The sequence below is a fragment of the Galeopterus variegatus genome, unplaced genomic scaffold, assembly GCF_000696425.1.
Source record: "Galeopterus variegatus unplaced genomic scaffold, G_variegatus-3.0.2 Scaffold981, whole genome shotgun sequence".
Classification (NCBI taxonomy): Eukaryota; Metazoa; Chordata; class Mammalia; order Dermoptera; family Cynocephalidae; genus Galeopterus; species Galeopterus variegatus.
Genome location: NW_007727092.1, coordinates 245080 through 261164, shown reverse-complemented (window position 1 = coordinate 261164; position 16085 = coordinate 245080).

Here is a 16085-nt window from a genome sequence, read left to right as displayed (position 1 = left end):
GCGACATCAGCACAGAGCAGTTTTTTTTTTTGGCAGCTGGCTGATACAGGGATCCGAACCCTTGACCTTGGTATTATCAGCAGCATGCTCTAACCAAGTGAGCCAACCAGCCAGCCAACACAGTGCAGTTTCATGCTCTTCAGAATCAGGAAGGACACATTATCTGCTCCCTGTTACAACAAATACCTGTTTTTGCACATCCTGTTAATAAATGCACACCTCCCCAGTGTGTTCATTTGCTCTGTTGAGTTAGTTGACAGAGGGCCAAGCCACAGCTCCCTGCATGAGTCCAGGTGGTACAAGCACTGGGCACTGCCACCGCCTTGCTGTGTGGGGTCCAGGTAAAGGGCTGGCAAAGGTCACTCCACAGGAAGGCAAGAGGTGAATTAGAATTAGAATTTTCCAGACCACACCTGTAACCCATAATCCATGTCAGGACTGTTTTCATGAGAATCGTGCTTCTAAGAAATTTGGTGGACTAAAGACACAATAAAGCTTTCACAACGGGAATACAAATTGTAAACACCCCAACTAGTCGCCTATTGTTCCTTCCTGAGAATGTTGGGATGTACATGCCTCTATGACTTTTAGTGTTCCTGTAAGGCAGCCTCAGGTGCATGTTACTCAAGATATTGAAGAGTTAGTGGGACTTCCCCAAGCCCAGGAGTTGATCTGGGTGTCCCACATCTGTCCAGCATCTTTAAGCTGCCACTGGCCATGTCCTGGGGCACCTGCTGCTTGAGACATAGAAGGCAGTGACAGGACATTTCTCATGAGCTGACCAGCTCTGGAACATTTACACCCATTCTGGGTCTTTCTCCTTTTCTGTTTCTTCTGACCCCTTGGATACAGGTTTTATGGCTGATGATAACATTACATTCTCCACTCTACCCCTTGACTGGATGTTTCTGGCCTGTCCATGACTCTCCATGGCTCAGGCTATCTCTTGGGGTCTGCCCTCCTTGTGCTCTGACTTAAAGTCCTGTCTCTCTTTCTTTCATGTATTTGGGGTTTGCTTTTCTGTGTGGTATCTCTTTTGTCTTCCAATGAGTTGATTGGACACAGACTTTTGACATTGGGACACTCTCTTGTGTCAACCCTGGTGCCATGACATCAAGCTTGCAGGCTGGTCCTGGACCAGGCCTGAGCAATCCTGCCTGCCTGGGCCTGGAGCACTGGACTCTTGCCCATTGAGATACACCTTAGCTACACACTCAAGAAGCACATTTGAACTCACTCCACTGAGCTTCCAAGACACGTATAACCCTCCATTTCCTAACGGGCATCCCTTACCCAACAGTAATGCAATATTGGGACCTATGGACCTAGGGGAGATGAAGCAAGCTGGAGTGCACATGGCCAAGATGCTGGTTGAGGTAAGAGACCACCACCCTTAAGATTGAGAATGTACCAGTAATTCCTGTGGTGCTCCTGTGGCTCCGGTCTGCTCTAGTCTATTCATTTGAATGGGAAAATGGAGGAGTGGGTCTTCTCCCATGCCTCCTGGGGAGACACCTCTAAGAAGTTGAGGCAGGGTTCCTGGAAGAGCTGAGAGGAAGGGTAGGTTACATGAGCCTTACCATGTGCTGCCCAAGACAAGGAGGGAACTATCAGAGCTTTCCCCTAAGAGCACAAGTTCCAGGTTGGCACAATGTTATTCTGAATTGACAGGGCCAGCTAGGTCTTAGTTTGATGAGGTATAAGGGCATTCTGGCCAAACTGGTAGCCCAGGGAAGGCAGCTGGAGGTCGGGCTGGCACCCTCTTGCTGAGCTGGCTGTAGGCTCAGCTTAGACTGTCTGGGGGGCTGGGCGCCTCTCCCTGGCCATATCTAGCAGGGCTGTGAACCCCTGGAAGGCTCATGGGGCTTCTGTTGCAGGAACGTTGTGCCCAGGGTGGGGTCCAAGCAGCATCAGTCTAAGGTTGGCAAGGGCAGCACGATTTTGTGCAGCTTTGGCAGTACGTGGAGAGGAGTTGCAGAGCCTTCCCACGTTTTTCTGGACAATTCCTTGCGTAGCCTGTAGCAGAATGCCTGGAACAATGCAGGTGAGCAATAAAAGCTACCACAGCTGCAGCTATTCCTCTACTCATGTCTTTCTCTTGGCTCCTGTTTATTACTATAGAACTATGACGAAGTCAGTTTTCTGTTTTTCAGAAAGAAGCAACTTGTGCAAAGATTCTACACTGGTTAGTGAGCTTTAGTAAACTGTGTCATCTTCCGGCTTCATCTTTTTCATTTGTAAAATGACAGTCACAGGATTGCAATGTTTTCTTTTTTTTTTTTCCTTTTTGTCTTTTTTCGGGACTGGCAACGGATCACAACCCTCAGTGTCGCGCCCGTACCGGACCGGGACCGGCAACGGGATCGCAACCCTCGGTGTTGCTCCCGCACCTCGCTCAGCCAGTGAGCGGCTGGTCTGTATGTGGGATACGAACCCTTGGCGGGAGCGCCACCACGCTTCCCAAGCAGTGCACTGTAGCAGTGCGCCACCGGGCCGGCCAACAATGTTTTCTTCCTACCTCAAATGCCTGTTATGAGAATTCTCCAGTGCTTCAAAGTCCCTTTGGTCCCCTTGGTAAAGGCGTTCTAAACTAGGAATTATTATTGAAATACTTTTTTTGAACTAAAGATAAGCTTTTTCTTCGGTTTCCATATTTTTATTTCTTCTATACTTTTAGTCTTCATTATTCTTTCAATATGGGTTTTAAATCATGTCTCCTTTCTCTAATCTTTATAATTAAACCCATAAAGCTTGCTTTAAGAAGATGGAAAAATGGCATACATGCAGTTAACATGCTTGAGGCCGTCTTTCTTTTTTCAACCACTAAAAGCACTACCCATTTGGAATACTGTTTGTAATTGAATTAACATAAAATAAACCTCAGACTCAGAATTTGGGCTAGAGTATTAAGGAGAGAAGAGAGAAAAGTCCAAACATTATTCTTTAATTAACAAAAGTGGTAGCAACATTGTTGTGCACAGTTTGAAACAAACATGCTGGTTTTTCCTAGTCTCCTGAATACAAATGAAACATAAAATTCACCCAAAAAACCCCTCCAAAACAAAGAACCGTAGAGACAATTCTGCTTAAGAATAACTTTAAGCTTTGTACTTTTTTTTCCTACTTTAGGTAAATAGTATGTAACAATGAAATTTTAAAAAAAATTTTTTTTTCATTAATATTATTTTTTTACATTCTATGATGTTGCTGAGCAGTTGGGAAGGGGGGGAGAGGGGAAAAGGGGAAGGAAATGGGATGGAAGAAGGAGGAAGGAGGAGGGGTGGGATTGAGACCTGTGACAACCCCCCCCACTCCCACAGGGGAGACTGGGGGGCTTCCAGCAGTGGCTTGGTCATTGCTGGGCTGGGTGCAGATGTCAGGATAGTGTGGCAAAAGTCCTTGCCTCCCACCACCCCAGCTCGGGAACCTGGGGCCCTTCTTGCTGCAGCTTGGTGGTAGTTGCTGAGCTGGTTGCTTGTGTTGGGGGTGCTTGACCGAGGCCTGAGGCCCCCCACTACCAAGGCTTGTGAGAGCCTGGGACACTTCCTGCAGCAGCTCGGTGGTCGGTGGTTGTCACTGAGCTGGTTGCTTGTGTTGGAAAGGTGTGACCAAGGCCTGAGGCCCCCCAGCCTTAGGGTTGGCTGCGGGTTTCAGGGGGCATGGCTGAGGGCCCTGGTCCTCCCCCCTTTCTGGCTTGGTAGCACAGGGAACTTCCAGTCCTATGTGTTATAAATGTTCTTTGGTGAAATGAGACCTTTACTAGTTAATATCAAACTTTGTCTCTGGTTGTGGGTACTTTGTTTTTTCTTTCAGTTCTGTGTTGGATTATTTGCTGTTCCCACCACTTAAACTCTGTACTGGAACTAATTTGTTGTCCTTTGCTTACTTCTAAAGTGGGGGAACTTCCTGTGGGGACCAGCACTTGAGCTCTGTGGTTGGGCTAAATTGCTGCTTTGCTGCTGATTCCCTGGGGATGGCTTTTTGTGCAGCTCGGGTTTTAATGGTTGACTTTATAGGTACTTCCAGGTTTAGTGAAATCTGGTGCACCTGGATTGTATAGAAACATGGGTCTGGGCCTGAGTGTTTTCAACAAACTGCACCCCATGCAATTCTATATTCCTGACCAGTCTCATCTGAGTGGTCCTATGCTGAATGGAAGGCAGATCAGCTGTCGTTGCTGTGCCCAGTGTTCCTCTGGGGGGCCCCTCTCCCCCAACGCCTGTGCTGCAAACACTTCTCATGGCACAGGCCGTGCTCTCTTTTGATGACTCACCGGCCTCTGAGTGGCTCCTTTTCTTCAGTTGTTGTGGTTCCTTGGTCCTATGTGGGTCCACAGGAACCCTATTAATGGTATTGCTGGCTTGGGGGGTCACCAGGCCCTCTTCTCCCCTGCTGCCACCAAGCAACTTTATCCAAAGGGCACAGCTGCGGCTTTTATTGCTGGCTTGGGGGGTCACCAAGGCCCTCTTCTCCCCTGCTGCCACCAAGCAACTTTATCCAAAGGGCACAGCTGCGGCTTTTGCCAGCTCCTGCTCCATGCACTCAGCAGCTCCAGCCTGGAAATGGTCGGAGTGGTTTTCCTTTCTCTCATCATGGTTTCTCCCACCTTCATGAACCCCGTCGGTCTCTCTTCCTTTTCCCCTGAGCTCTAGAGGCCCCAGCTTGGCTGCCATTGCTTTTTAATAGTTGTAAATTAGTTGATTTGTGGGAGAGAGTGACACTGAGGACTGTTTATTCTGCCATCATGACTGGAAGTCCCCTGAAATTGTTTTTTTGAAAATTTTCTACAATTAGCCGAGATGTTAGCATCTTCGTTAGGAACAACAGTAAGGAATATTTATGTTTCTTATTGACTCACACCTAAATGTTTAAATGAGGCTTAAATATTGCAAATTTGGGTGTTCTGCCTACCTTGCAGTTGGAAAATATTGACTAAATGACTCACCTAATCCCACACTGTGAATAGGGACTGACACTGGGATTTCTTTTTTTTTTTTTTTCCCCCAGTGGCTGGCCAGTAAGGGGATCCAAACCCTTGACCTTGGTGTTATCAACACCACGCTCTAACCAACTGAGCAATCAGCCAGCCCAACGAGCCCTGAGACTTCTGTCTAGGATCACGTTCTCCCCAGTGGATACTGAAAACTTGTAAGAAAAATAAAATCAAGTTCATAAAGTTTTATTTCTGAATGGAAACTTTATCTGAAATAGTGTCTTGACCTTTCAGGAGGGCAAAATCATGCTAAACCCAAACCACATTCTCTCTGCCAAGTCACACCCCATCCTTCCAGGGTGACCAGGAAGGAATTCTCTTGCCTAGATGATTTCTGGGATGGGGTTTAGGGGATGAGAGGTTTCTTCACTTCTCTGCCAGTTTGATTCCTCGAGGGAAAATTCCACATTTTATGTGTTGTTCTGGCAGTTATGGGGAAAGGATTTTTATTCTCACCAATAACCCCCTTACTCTGAGAATGAGAGGTCAAGGTTAACTTTCCTTTTTTTGGCTCATGTTGGTGGTAGTAGGGGGTGGGAATGAAGGAAAGGAGAAAAAACCAAATCTCATCCTCTTTCTTACTTCTAGTTACCTCTTCCTTCCTTACAACCCACCGTCTGAACCAAAAGAAGTAGAAATTAATGGCTTCTGAGGAACGTTTGTAGTTTTTATTAGTGAACATTTCTAAAAGACTTTTCTTCCCTCTTTTCTTTTCTTTCCTTCTTCCTTCGTTCGTTCGTTCGTTCGTTCCTTCCTTCCTTCCTTCCTTCTTTCCCTCCCTCCCTCCCTCCCTCCGTCTCTCCCTCCCTCCCTCTCTCCGTCTCTCTCTCTGTCTCTGTCTCTCTCTCCCTCTCTTTCTCTCTCTCTCTCTCTCTTTCTCTCTCTCTCTCTTTCTCTCTCTCTCTCTCTTTCTCTCTCTCTTTCCTCTCTGTCTTTTTTTGTGAGTAATTTTCCCCTTGGAAACATATAGAATTACAAGTAGGAAAAAATGATGTATTGAGTTCACATTTCAATAGTCCTGATTTTTAATTCTTAACTAAGAACAGGAGATCTGGTGCAATTTTAGTGACTAGCATCAGGATATATTTTGAAAAGTCAAAAAATGTCAAACGTTGGAAATTGTATTTCCAAAGCCTCCACAACACTCAGAAACCGTAATTATATCCCAACTGTCTTTTTCACAAAAGAGACTCAAACAACTTCCTTCATGGCCGTGCTTTGACAACTCATTCACTTTATCCATAACACTATCCTAAAAGAATTTCCTTTCAGAAAACAGTCAATGAACACAAAACAGGGAGAATTTTTCACACAATTGAGTTCATGGAAGAGTAGCATTCGATTTCCAGAATAATCAACCAGCCAGGAGACATTCAGGTTTTCAATGAAGAGTGAATATGTGATATTCCAGAACTAAAGGAAGCAGTAATGGGACTTGTGAGGCACTGATGATAAAATGCTAGAATCAGAAAGTTAAGGCAACAGGTTACATGGAATGCTGAACTTAAGTCTAGCATTAAAAAAAGGGTCCCTAGAATGACTAGCATATGAAAGGTCAATGTTTAACTTTTCCAAGTTTTGCTTGAATGAAATGTATGAGAGAGAGAGAGAGAGAGAGAGTGAGGGAGAGGAGGGAGAGAGAGATGGTCAGGGTGTTAGGAGAAAGTGGTAACATATTCAAGCAGTCTTCATGTTGGATACATACCTGACTCATCTTGATTTTCTGCATTCTATGGTTGCATATATACGGAGAGAGAAATGTGAAATGAAACAAACAAAAAGACTTTGGAGAGCGGAGAAAGAAAACATAAAGGAATATTAAAAGAATAGGAGGAAATTAAATTTTTTCTTGAGAGTGGAAAAGGGAAACAAATGGGACAGGTTAACATTTAATCAAACCAGCCTCAGGGTCACACATGGCCTTCCAAGCAGCAGAAAAATCTGGTAACTAGAGCCCTGAGAGCTCAGTGCATGGTATTAAAAAAACCAGGGTCTGCAGCAAGGACTTGCTCCAGAATCTGTAGAGATTTGAGGCAAAGTTAGGCCCTGGCTCCTCCTAGACTATTGGTTCCTCGTCAGTTTTAATAGCACCCCCCTCCCCGCCCCCATCTTGGCCCTGTTGCTGGCAAACTCCAGGACAGGGTGACCTGAAGTGTGATCCATGGATTGGGGCTGCTCCACAGACTGCTTTGTACAGGTTCCTGATGAGATAAGCACATAAATTGAGAGCAAGCATTTAGACACTTTTACAGCAATTTGATGGAGTAATCTTACAGGTCTGTTGAATCTAATAGTAAAAAAAATGGGATATCATATTGCATATCTTTCGTTTTTAATTTTGTGTTTGCTAGTAATCTATTTTTACTGCATTATACAAAATATCAATCTGTGATAGATTGGAGAAAAAATGAATAGATATTATAGGTAATTTGAGAAGCACTGCTCTGAAGAACTGGGAGGTAGTGTTTCTGGGGAAACAGGCATCCCTCTCTTCCAAATGCAGATGGAGGTTATGAAATGGAGGGTCAGATATTCCTTGCCCTGAAGAGAGTGGTTAGAATCAATGACTTCTAGTAAGTGGCATTCTTTAGGACAGAAACATATTTCATATACACACCCGTACACTTAAAAAAATTCAATTTCCAGTTGTTCATTGCTAGTGCATAGAACTGCAATTGGTTTTAAAAATACTTTCTTTGTATTCTGTGACCTTGCTAAGCTCACTCACTCGTCTAGTAGTTGTTTTTTTTTTGGGTAGATTCTTTGTGATCTTCTATATAGATAGTCATATCATCTGAGAGTAAAGGCAGTTTTATCTCTTCCTTTCCAATGCATAATATTTTTATTTATTTTTCTTGCCTAATTTCTCTCATGAGCGCCTCCATTACAGTGTTGAATAGGAGCAGAGGGAGCAGACATCCTTGTTTTGCTCCCAACCTTAAAAGGAAAATGTTAAATTTTTCACCATGAAGTATGACAGTAACGGTAGTTTTCGAAGAATGTACGAGACGAGACGAGATGGTCCCTTGAATTCCTAATTTGTAGGGAGTCATTTTTATCCTGAATGGATGCTGAATTCTGTTACAGGTTTCCTCTGCATCTACAGATATAATCATGTGGTTTTTCTTTTTTAGTCTGTGGATATGGTGAATTACATCGATTTTCAAATTTTGAAACAGGCTTGCATGCTAAATCATCTGAGTCAAATGTATTATCATTTTTATATATTACTTACTGGTTTAAGTGCGCTAATACCTGGTTGAGGATTTTGAATTTATGTTCATAAGGTATATTTGTCTATAGTTATCTTTTCTAGTAATGTTTTATCTGGTTTTGTTATCAGAGGAACGCTGGACTCCTAGAATGAATTGTCAAGTATTGTTTCCTCTTTTATAATATACAAAAGTTTGTGTAGAATTGATATTATTCTTCCTTAACATGTTCTGTAAAATTTTCCAGTGAAGCAATTTGGGCTTAGAAATCCAACTTTCTTTATTTTCTTTATTGGAAGGCTAACGAAAAGTTCAATTGCTGTCCTAGATGTAGGAGTACACGTTACCCACTTCTTGAGTGAGCTTTGGAAGTTTGTGTCTTTCAAGAAATTTGTCCATTTTGCACAAATTGTTGAATTAATGGGCACAGAGTTATTTATAATATTGCCTTATATAATAACCCCTTCGATAGTTGTAGAATCTCTAGGGAAGTCCCCCTTTTCATTTCTGGTATTAGGATCTTATACCTTCTCTCTTTATTCTCTCATTCAGTCGGACTAGAAGTATACAATTTTATTGATTAAAAAAAAAGCTTTGGTTTCATTATTTTTCCCTATTATTTTTCCATTTTTTTATTTAATTGATTCTCTTTGTTATTTCCTTCCTTCTGCTTACTTTGGTTTTTTAATTATTTATTCATTAATGTTATTATTATTTTTTTACATTCGAAGATGTTGTTGCAAAGCAGTTGGGGAAGGGGTGGGGGAAGGAAGGAGAGTGGGAGGAGGAGGAAGGAGAGGGGCCTGGCGGAGGCCCATGGCACCCCCTCATTCTCATTCCGGCAGAGACCAAGGGGTTCTGGAGGTGGGGGTTCGGTGGTGTTTGCTGGGCTGGGTGTGGTTGTCAGGGGGTGTGTGGCTGAGGCCCTTGGTCTTTCCCCCATCCCTTGCTCAGGAACCCAGGGGTCTTCCAGTCCTTCTAGGTTTTCTACGTGTTCTTTGGTGGTGTTAGACCTTTACTAGTTAATGTCTCCGATCTGTGGCTTTTTGTGTTTTCTTACAGTTCTGTGTTGGATTATTTGCTATTCTCACCATTTAATCTCTGCACTGGAACTAATTGGTTGTCCTTTGCTTACTTCTAAAATGGGGGAACTTCCTGTGGGGACCAGCACTTGGGCTCTGTGGTTGAGCTAAATTGCTGCTTTGCTGCTGATTCCCTGGGGAAGGCTTTTTGTGCAGCTCAGTTTTAATTGTTGATGTCGTATGTGCTTCTGGGTCTTGTGAGGTCCAGTACACCCGGGTTGTGTGGTAACTCTCGTCTGGGCCTGAGTCTTTTCAGCAAACTGTACCCCCTGCAATTCTACATTCCTGACCAGTCTCCACTGAGTGGGCCTGTGCTGAACGGAGGGCAGATCAGCTGTCCATGCTGTGCCTCAATACTCCCCTGGTGGCCTCCACCTCCTTCCCCACCTCCTCCACTCCACACGGCTACCATGGGATGGGCCATGTGTGGGTTCATTATTATGTCTCACTGGCCTCTGAGTGGCTCTTTTTTACAGTTGTCTGTGGCCTCTTGCTCCTACATGGGTCCACTGGAACCCTGTCAGTGGTCTTGCTGGCCTGGGGGCCACCAAGGTCCTCTTCTCCCCTACCATCTCCAACTTCATAGGAAGGGCACAGCTGTGGATTTTGCCAGCTCCTGCTCCATGTGCTCACCAGCTCAAGTCTTGAAGTGGCTGGGGCTCAAAATGGTGGGAGTGGTTCTTTCTTTCTCTCATCGTGGCTTCTCCTGCCTTCATGAACTCGGTAGGTCTCTCCTCCTCTTCCCCTGAGCTCTAGTGGCCCCAGCTTGGCTGTCGTTGCTTTTTAATAGTTGTAAATTGGTTGATTTGTGGGAGAGAGTGAGACTGGGGACCGCCTATTCTGCCATCTTGACTGGAAGTCCCCCTTCTGCTTACTTTGGATTTAATTTGCTCTTTTTTTTTTTTAGGTTCTTAAGGTGGAAGCTTATATAATTGATTTAAGACTTTTTCCTTTTCTAATGTAATCATTTAATGCTATAAATTTCCTTCTAAGTGCTGCTTTAGCTGAATCCCATAATTTTTGATATTATGTTTTCATTTCCATTTAATTCAATATATTTTCTAATTTTCCTTGTGATTTCTTTACTGATTCTTAGAATATTTAAAGTTATGTTGTGTAATTTCCAAATATCTGAGATTTTCCAGATATTTTTCTTTTATTGATTTCTTATTTAATTTCATTATGGCCTGAGAACATATTTTGTATAATTTCAATTTTTAATGTTTGTTAAAATTTGCTTTATGGCCCAGAATATTTTTTATGTTGGTAAATATTGGGTGTGTGAACTTAAAAATAATGTATATTCTGCTATTTTTCAATGCAGTATTTAATAAATATTAGGTAAAGTTGGTTTATAGTGCTGTTCATACCTTCTGTATCCTTACTGATTTTCTGTCTATTTATTCTATCATTTCATACAGAAGAATGTTGAAGTCTCCAAATATAATCGTGTATTTGTCTATTTTTCTTTTCAGTTCTGTCAATTTTTGCTTTATGTATTTTTTTTTAAAAAAAGATGACCGGTAAGGGGATCTTAACCCTTGACTTGGTGTTGTCAGCACCACGCTCACCCAGTGAGCGAACCGGCCATCCCTATATAGGATCCGAACCTGCAGCCTTGGTGTTATCAGCACCACACTCTCCCGAGTGAGCCACGGGACGGCCCTGCTTTATGTATTTTGAAGTTTCATTATTTTGAAGTTTCATTTGAGATTGTTATATCTGCTTTGATAATTGATCCCTTTATCAGTATGTAACGTCCTTGTTTATCCCTGGCAATATTTTTTGTTCAGAAGTGTACTTTGTCTGATGTTAAGGTAGCTACTCCAGCTGTCTTTTGATTAGTATTTGCATGGTGTATTTTTTTCTATCCTTTTACTTTTAAACTATATATGTCTTTGTATTTAAAATGGTGTTTTTATAGGCAGCAGGTAATTGGGTCCTTCTTTTTTTATATGATCTGACTATTTCTGTCTTTTAACTGGTATGTTTAGATTATCATATATTTAGAGTAGTTATTCATATAAGATTACAATCTATTACCTTTCTGGATGTTTTCTATTTTGTCTATTTGTTCTTTATTTTTTTATCTTTTTAAAATTTAAAAATATTTTAAAATTTATTTTATTTTAATTTATTTCATTAAATGATTTTTGAATTAACTTATCACTTTTTTATGATTTCATTTTATTTCAATTATTGGCTTACAATTAGTATATGCCTTAAATTTTTTTTTAGTAGTTGCTGTAGGACTTACAATATACATCTTTACTTAAGTACAGCCTACTTTTGAATAATATACTACTTAACATGTAGTGTAAAAACATCACTACTTTTCCTCCTTTTGTGCTATTTGTTATACATTTTGGTTTTTATGTATTCTATAAACGTGTAATACACTGCATTCTAAGAGCTGACCTGCTGTGGGAGCTAGAGATTGTTTTCCTGTAACTTGTTTTCTTCCTGCAAAAAAAGCTCTCTGCTCTGGACCAAAGAGATTCTTCACTTGTTTTCATAGATCAATTCTTCTTGCTCTGTGAGTTGTTCCAGAAGTTTTCTTTTCTCTGGGAGCAAGATAACATTTTGGGAGATGATCTGGCCCTGGAATGCCTTCTTGTTTTTCTGTTGTTGCCTTTAAACAGGTCTTGATAAAGCTTTACCACAAGGAAGGAAACCAGGATGTGTCTTCCTGGGGGTGAGTAGTTTGTCAGCCTCACTCACTGGGAGGAGGTGTTATAGGAACTCCATGTTCCCTGCATCTGAGACCCCCTGCATCCTCCCACTTGCATGCTTGCCTCAGGCAAAAAGACAAAAAAACAAAACAAAACAAAACAAAACAAAAAACCCCAAAACCAAAACACAAAAAACAAAAAAGCAAAACTAAAGAAACCCCTACAATTTCCAAAACTGAGCCATTAAAATAGTGTCCAATCTTCTTATTTTCAGTGCCAAAGTCAGAAAAGAAAGACATTTGACCAATGACATTCTTCACAGAAATAGAGAAAAGCAATCCTAACATTCATATGGAACAACAAAAGATCACAAATAGCCAAAGCAATACTGAGCCAATAAATAAATAAATAAATAAAGCTGGAGGCATTATACTCCCTGACTTCAAAGTGTACTACAAAGCTATAGTAACCAAAACAGCATGGTACTGGCATATAAATAGACACTCCATCCAATGGAATAGAATAGTGAACCCAGAAACCAACCCACATACTTACAGTCAACTGATCTTTGACAAAGGAAGCAAGAACATACACTAAGGAAAAGGCTGCCTCTTCAATAAATGGTGTGGGGAAAACTGGACATCCATATGCAGGAGAATGAAACTGAACCTGTACCTCTCACCATATACCAAAATCAACTCACAATGGATTAAAGACTTAAATGTAAGACCTGAAACTATAAAACATCTAAAAGAAAACATAGGGGAAACACTTCAGGATTTAGAGCTGGGCAAAGACTTTATGAATAAGACCTCAAAAGCACAGGCAACAAAAGAAAAAAGTAAACAAATGGGATTATATCAAACTAAAAAGCTTCTGCACAGCAAAAGAAACAATTAACAGAGTGAAAAGACAACCTACAGTGTGAGAGAAAATATTTGCAAACTATTCATCTGACAGGGTATTAATATCCAGAATATATAAGGAACTCAAACAACTTAACAGGAAGAAAACAAGTGACCTGATTAAAAAATGGGCAAAGGAGCTGAATAGGCATTTCTCAAAGGCAGATATACAAATGACCAATAGACACATGAAAAAATGCTCAACAGCACTCAGCATCAGGGAAATGCAAATCAAAACCACACTGAGATATCATCTCACCCCAGTTAGACTGGCCAGTAGCAAAAAGACAGAGAATAACAAATGCTAGTGAGGATGTGGAGAAAGGGGACCCTCCTGCACTGTTGGTGGGACTGTAAATTAGTGCAGCCACTATGGATAACAGTATGGAGTTTCCTCAGACAACTACAGATAGAACTGCCATACGATCCAGCAATCCCACTACTGGGTATATACCCAAAGGAATGGAAATCATCATGTTGAAGGGATACCTGCACTCCCATGTTCATTGCAGCTCTGTTTACAATAGCCAAGAGTTGGAACCAACCTAAATGCCCATCAACAGATGACTGGATAAGGAAAGTGTGGAATATATGCTCAACGGAATGCTACTCGGCCATAAAAAAGAATGAAATTCTGCCATTTGCAGCAACATGGATGAACTTAGAGAAAATTACATTAACTGAAATAAGCCAGGCACAGAAAGAGAAATACTGCATGTCCTCATGCATAAGTGGGAACTAAAAAAATAAACAACAACCACAATTATACATTGAAGTTTTAATACAAAAAAGAACGGAACTGTGGTTATTAGAGGTGGGATGGAGGAGGAGGTTAGTGAGAAATTGGTTAAGAGTCACAAAGATTGATGACCTTTTATAAACATGAGTAAATTAATTATCCTGATTCCATCATCACATATTGTATGCAGGTATTGATATTCAAATCTGTGCCCCACAAATATGTGTAATCAATTATGTTTCTATAAAAAACTGTTACAAATAAATAAATAAATAAGAAAGAAAGAAAGAAAAGAAAGACATTTGGGCATAGGACTGACTCTCACAGGTGTCTAAAGGCCTTGTGGGAACTTTAAGGTTGCAACTCTTCTAGCAGAAATGTCACCTAAAAAAGAGAGGAGATGAACTTGCAAAAGAGAAAAAAAATCAGACAGTGGATCATGAGCTTTAGGCGAATGTAGCTATCTTCCTCCTTTTCCCAAGACTAGCATTGAAAAAACAGTCATGTTGGGAATAAATAATTTGTCACTGGAACTGACAAAGTGGAGGTCGTTTGGGGATGAGAGAGAGTGTAGCCAGGTGCCTCCGTGCAGATAATAAAATGTTCTCCCTCGATGTCGTCTGAGCGGTGAATGAAAGAGGGTCCAGAGATGAGACAAACCCCTGAAGGGCTTAGGGTAAATCAGTGCTGATGTTTCTATTAAAGTAGGAGTAATAATGATAACTGAACGTTTATAGAAAGCATTTCATGCCTCAGATTCCACTGGGCTTTGAAACGGGAGGTTCTGATTCACACCAACCACCAAGAAAATGAATTAGGCTCCTGTTCACAGGGGCTGTGGGAGGGATGTCTCCAGGGAACTTAAGTTCATCAGATTATAGAGCTGAGAATGGCCAGGGGTGCTCTAGTCCAGTACCCTTTTCTGACAGTCCCAAAGAAGTTGAGGGACTGGCCGAAGGATATATAGCTACTTCATGAAATTGCTAGAACTAGAACTCAATTATTCTGTGTGCCTTTGGGAAAGTCACCTAACCTCTCTGAGCCCCAGTTGCATTATCTATAAAATGTGGACAAAAATAGCACTTACATGGAAGGATTGTTGTGAGGATTAAATGAGTTAATACATGCTTAGAAGTGTGCCTGGCACACGGTAAGTGCTAAACACATGCTAGATATTATTAGCTATCATTCCTTTTAAAGGGTAACGCCATTTTTTAAAAAGACTGTTGTGGCCTCTTCTCGTTTGCCGTAGTGTTAAAACAACCAATTGGGATGGAAATGGTAGGTAGCAGTGGTGGTTTGAGTCCCTTTCTGCCCCACATCCTGGCTAACCAGGCTGCTGGATTACTATGAGCCTGCAGCAGTCCTGGCTCTGTGGCCCCTCCAGTTACGAGGCCATTGGAGACTTTGAGGGGCCAGGTGGTCTGGAAGGGAGGTGGAGCATAGATCCTCCGGTTTCATTCAGTATTGCCTGACCTGATGAGAGGCAAGTCATTGGGGAGGACTAGAAAGCACAGTCAGGGGCTGTATGTTTTCTAATTCCAGAAGCGCTGCCACTCTCTGCTCCCCGTGTCTCCTTACCCATTGGCTCATGTCTGAACTTTTGAAACTGTGCCTTTAGATAAGACATGGAATCCCTACTGAAAAGAGTGCTGGGGGCAAGAGCTAACATTTTGGTCTATTCTCCATTGTTTTACTTTTGTAAGAGTAGGCTCTGTTCTTTCTTGAAAGTGAGTTTCAGTGAGGGTGGAGGGTAGAGAAAGAGTACGAGATGGGATGGATACTGAAGACCCTGCAATGAGGAGAAAAGGGCTCAGAAATCAGGGGCAAATGTGTTGGAAGATGGTAACATCTTCACAATTTAGCCTAATATGGGAGCTGCTGGAAACTAAAATACTATGTAATTAAGTGACCGTGAGCTGTAACCATTTTGAATTCTATAACCATTATAGGTGAGTCATTTCTGCACCTTGTGGACTTGGGTACTCTCTCAAACCAAATCCCTACTTGAATCATTTATCTTTCTCCCTCCACTCTCTGCCTGAGGTAATTTATCAAATGTGATAATTCATGGGAAAGAGTTTTGTGACAAGGGTGTAAAGCACTCTAAAATTGATTCGGTAACACTAGGGTGATAATTGATATTTTTTCTAATGGGTGTGCATGTGGCCTGTTGGGTTGCTGAGGTATTTACTCAAGGGATAAGGAACAAAATAGCCAACTATGTCAGGTTGTGGTAGGAGGTGGGGGTGGTGGTCATGGTGATGGGGGGGGGGAATCTAAGCAGCCCAGCCATGTTGCTTTTGGAAGGAGCTCTACAGAATTTTAATTTCTTCACTGATTAATGAATGAACGAATGAAAGGATGTCTTTTTTTTTTCCTTTTTGTCTTTTTTACTGGCCGGTAACGGGATCGCAACCGTCGGTGTCGCACCCGCGCCACGCTCAGCCAGTGAGCGGGAACCAGTCACCACATGGGATCC